Raw genomic sequence first — 5,000 nt, forward strand, 5'->3', positions numbered from 1 at the left:
CTATCAGAACCATCTGCCGCAGCCGCAGCCTCATCATCACAACCATCTGCAGGAACAGGAGTATCGTCACCATAACCATCTGCAGGAGCAAGGGCATCATCATCATCCCAGATGGTAGCGGAAAACGGCTTCATGAGGGAGGGTTTTATGAGGGGTTTCATGAGGGGAGGTGATGAGGGGTATAGGGCTAGAGGGGGGAGGGAGAGAAAGAGAGAGGGAGAGAAGGGGGAAGGAGAAGAAAGTGTGAAGGAAAGATCTGGATAAAGACGGGGCGAAGGAGAGCGTCGGGAAATGAGGGGTGACGTGGGTGGAATTTTTCATATTAGGGTAGATTTAGGGGAAGCTCTTACAGGAAACCTCGAGCTTCTGTAGTGAATATTTTGGGTATTTAATGTGAGTTTTCAGTAGGTAGTGAGACAGACAAAAAAATATTTTTTCAGCAAACGGGTACTGCAAATTCCTTGAAAATAATTTTGTGTAAAAGTATGCATATATATATATATATATATATATATATATATATATATATATATATATATATATATATATATATATATATATATATATATATATATATATATACATATATGCATATTTATTGCAAGGTACATTCTGTGGTATGGACATCAACAAAATGAAGATTTTATATTGCCACAGAAACAGATACAAAACAAATGTCTCAATCAATACAATCCATTAAAAAAAATTCAAGAACTGAGAGCCAACACAACCTGTTCTTGCCAAACAGCTGGGTGAAAACAAGTTATAACGCGACAGGTGGTTTTGCCGATGAAGCAGATGGTGTTCGCGGTGTAAACAGGGTATAAAGATCAAGAAAAAATAAGAAAATTAAAAAAAAAGAGAGAGAGAGAGGGAGTGAATGTATGTGTGAGTGTACGTACGTGCGTATGGATGGAGTTGTAAAAGTGTATGTGTGCGTGTGTGTTTGTCTCTGTGTATGTGTGCGTGTGTGTGTGTGTGTGAGAGAGAGAGAAAGAGAGAGAGAGAGAGAGAGAGAGAGAGAGAGAGAGAAAGAGAGAGAGAAAGAAAGAAAGAGAGAAAGAAAGAAAGAGAGAAAGAAAGAAAAAAAGAAAGAGAGAGAGAGAGCGTGTGTGTGTGTGTGTGCGCGTGTGTTTGAATTTGCATCTGTACAGTATATAAGCTCGCTTGTGTTCGCGCGTACGTGTCTGCGTCTGTACCTGTATCTACGAAAGCGGATTACGCCTGGCTGTTGGACTACACTTTCCGTATGTGAACCAGCACTTTTCTAACTCTACCTGCAAGTTCCAAAAGACACTTTACCACAAAAAAAAAATATATTGCATTAGGATCCCACGTAGGAGCAGAAAGGGAAACAATAGTGCTAAAAAAACAGTACAATATACCATTAAACAATACCTAATATGGCGTTAATTTGACGTTCATTGTCAGTGTCATTTTTCGAGACGTTTGTTCAGATCTCTACTTTGTTGGTAGATGTAGTGAAATTATATATATATACATATTAAAAACTTGATGAAACAAAATGAGGTTAGACGAAAAAAAAATGCCTACCGTTCTATTTTTATACAAAGGGTAACATGTGGTCAAATTTTAGATTGTTAGTGTTAGAAAAAAAAGTGTTAGATGTAACGGCAAAATGTTATTGCTTGAATTTTTTAATATAAGATGACATATTACCTTCATTCTATGTTTTGCATCGATGTAGGTTTATAAATGTAATCGTATGTTGTGTGTGAAGTAGTTAGAAATAATTCCAGTTATTCATTAAGAGTCGTATGAATAAGCCATTAGTAATAAGGAAACCAAAGGAGGTCAGGGAGATTTTATGACGTCACGTGATACCATGGCGTCACGAGATTCGGTTACGTCACGTGATACTATGTTTGCCAACAGATACTATGACGTCACGTGAATCTTTTACGTCGCGTGATGCCGTGACGCCAACAGATGCTATGACGTCACGAGATTCTATTGCGTCACGTGATACTATGACGTCACGAGATTCTATTACGTCACGTGATACTATGACGTCACAAGGTACTACGAGACCACCAGACACTATGACGTCATGAGATAGTATGACGCCAAGAGAGTTCAAAGAGAAAAAAAAATGCATCGTTATGACGTCACTCAGTAGCAGCACAAAGCTCAACCAATACCGAGGAAGAGGAATTCTGACGTCACACATGCAGTGCTGGGTCAGAAAGTACCAATATTGCTGCAAAAAACCTTCAGACATAATACATAATGACCCTTGACCCCGCAGCGTGCACCTGTCGCTTCCTATATATTTTTTTCCAAGGTTGCAAAAAGGGGGGGGAGGAACTGACCCTGCCTGCTTGCCTATTTGCCTGCCTGCCTGCCTGTTGCCGCGGGGTCAGAGGTCAAGGTAGAGAGGTCACAACCCTAGGCTTAGAGAAGATTTTTGAAAGAAGAATTCCAGGCTATTTTCGCTTCCTTTGCCTTCCATGAATACTGCTCAAGACAAGGCGCGGAAACCCAGGTCATCTTACTAGCAGGGGTCAAGCTCCCACGCCGAGACAGGTCAAGCGAGGTCATTCGAAGCGCGTAGGAGATCGCAGGGGGCAACGGGGGAGGCGTGACCTCGTTTGACCAACTCCTTCGGCATGGTGGTCACTCGGTGCTCCTCAAATAGACCTATTTTTTAGTTGGTAAAACCAGCTGTTTGTGTCTGCCCACGAGATACGTTGCCAGCGTACGTTCTTTGATACTAATGTAGGAAAACAGTATTTGCCAAATAGTTTAATGATTTTCTCTCGAAGGCAATACTTGTACCATACCATGAACATAAAGCCCTTTCATTTTTTTTTTTTGCTTGTGCTTCCTTTTGTTGTTGTCGTTGCCCAAATCTGCTGCCAATCTAAAAAACGTAAAAAATATCCAGGCACATTTTTTGCTGCCATTTGCAAAAGGATTCTACGGCTGATTATACGCTAATTATTTCAACAATTATTTCGCAAATAGAGTGTCCCGCTGCAGTTAAATTAGCCTATTCTTTTGCACGGTAGACTGATCCGATTTTTTTAAATTCTTTGGTACGATCGACTAATCATGTATTGTACATATAAAAAGAATATCATATCCTCGACAACTGAAATAACAATCTATTAACGAAGGATAAAAATATTTGCGACTTGAAGGGCTAAATCCTTATTTTGACTCTGGAATTAAAAAAAAAAAAATCTATATTTAGGAGGACCAACTAGCCATCAATTTTATAGTAATATTTTTGCGTCGCTGTCTAGTTTTTACTTGTACATAAATGCTTGCGTGTGTGTTTCTGTATATGAATTCGGTACGAGAGAGATAAGGGGTGTGGGAGTAGGGGTGGGAAAGAGAGAGAGAGAGAGAGAGAGAGAGAGAGAGAGAGAGAGAGAGAGAGAGAGAGAGAGAGAGAGAGAGAGAGAGAGAGAGAGAGAGAGAGAGAGAGAGAGAGAGAGAGAGAAGGGACGGGGAAATTAGAGAGAGAGTGAGAGAGAGAGAGAGAGAGAGAGAGAGAGAGAGAGAGAGAGAGAGAGAGAGAGAGAGAGAGAGAGAGAGAGAGAGAGAGAGAGAGAGAGAGAGAGAGAGAGAGAGAGAGAGAGAGAGAGAGAGAGAGAAAGAGAGAGGGAGAGAGAAAGGACGGGGAAATTAGAGAAAGAGAGAGAGAGAGAGAGAGAGAGAGAGAGAGAGAGAGAGAGAGAGAGAGAGAGAGAGAGAGAGAGAGAGAGAGAGAGAGAGAGAGAGAGAGAGAGAGAAAATGCGAGAGAGAGAGAGAGGGAGAGAGAGAGAAGGGGGGGAGAAAGAGAGATAGATAGATAGATAGATACATACATAGAGAGATAGATAGAGAGAGAGAGAGAGAGAGAGAGAGAGAGAGAGAGAGAGAGAGAGAGAGAGAGAGAGAGAGAGAGAGAGGACGGGAAAATTGAGAGAGAGAGAGAGAGAGAGAGAGAGAGAGAGAGAGAGAGAGAGAGAGAGAGAGAGAGAGAGAGAGAGAGAGAGAGAGAGAGAGAGAGAGAGAGAGAGAGAGAGAGAGAGAGAAGGACGGGGAAAATTAGAGAGAGAGAGAGAGAGAGAGAGAGAGAGAGAGAGAGAGAGAGAGAGAGAGAGAGAGAGAGAGAGAGAGAGAGAGAGAGAGAGAGAGAGAGAGAGAGAAACACATGAAAGAGAAACCGTTTGTATCATATACACTGCATTGCTCGCATTGCCAAAGTATGCTATTGCCTTGTATAATATTCTCAATATTTTCTCCCAAGATGACTGTACTACGTTATATCTCTACTAAAAAAAAAAAAAATGCAGATACAAATGACAGCCAGGGAAGATTAACGTAATATGATTTTCTTGCAGAATTATCGATTTTTTTTTTATAGTTTTACAAGATGTTCCAAATGGATCATTTTTTTCCTTTTTTATGTGTTTGAAAAGGCTTATAAGAACCTGTCTTACATTTGTTTTCGACATATTTGTGCGAGGCCTACTTGATTTACGTCGTGCATATATATATATATATATATATATATATATATATATATATATATATATATATATATATATATATATATATATATATATATATATATATATATATATATATATATATATATATATATATATATATATATATATATATATATATATATATATATATATATATACGTGCGTCTCATGCATGGTTTAAATTGGAGATTCACAACCAGAATCTCCAAATAAATGACAATAAAAAAAGACTGATTTCATTGGATATATCCTAAAAAAAGGAAATACATAATTAATTACAGCATTTTTAATCACCAACTCTTTTGTATCTGTGTTTTTTTTATGAAAACGAGAATGGATATGGAAGAAAATATATATGCGTGTTTGAGTGAATTCAAAATAATATAGTTATTATATTCTAGAGCTTCCTTGGACCGATGATAATTCCATTAAGTATAGTATCATGAATATTTTTATTGTCATTTTTAAGTACTGTCATTTTGATTATCGTGATT

General features: G+C 38.6%; 1 protein-coding gene across 1 annotated transcript in view; it reads left to right on the forward strand.

Moving 5' to 3' along the window:
• LOC113814160 (visual pigment-like receptor peropsin) overlaps positions 1 to 182 on the forward strand; it is a 126,972-nt gene extending 126,790 nt beyond the window's left edge. The window contains exon 8 of the mRNA XM_070138734.1: positions 1 to 182. This exon is cut by the window's left edge and continues 236 nt beyond it. The gene's annotated coding sequence lies outside the window, so the exon portion shown is untranslated.
• Positions 183 to 5,000: the final 4,818 nt, after the last annotated feature.

This window comes from Penaeus vannamei, chromosome 24 (genome assembly GCF_042767895.1).
Source record: "Penaeus vannamei isolate JL-2024 chromosome 24, ASM4276789v1, whole genome shotgun sequence".
NCBI lineage: Eukaryota > Metazoa > Arthropoda > Malacostraca > Decapoda > Penaeidae > Penaeus > Penaeus vannamei.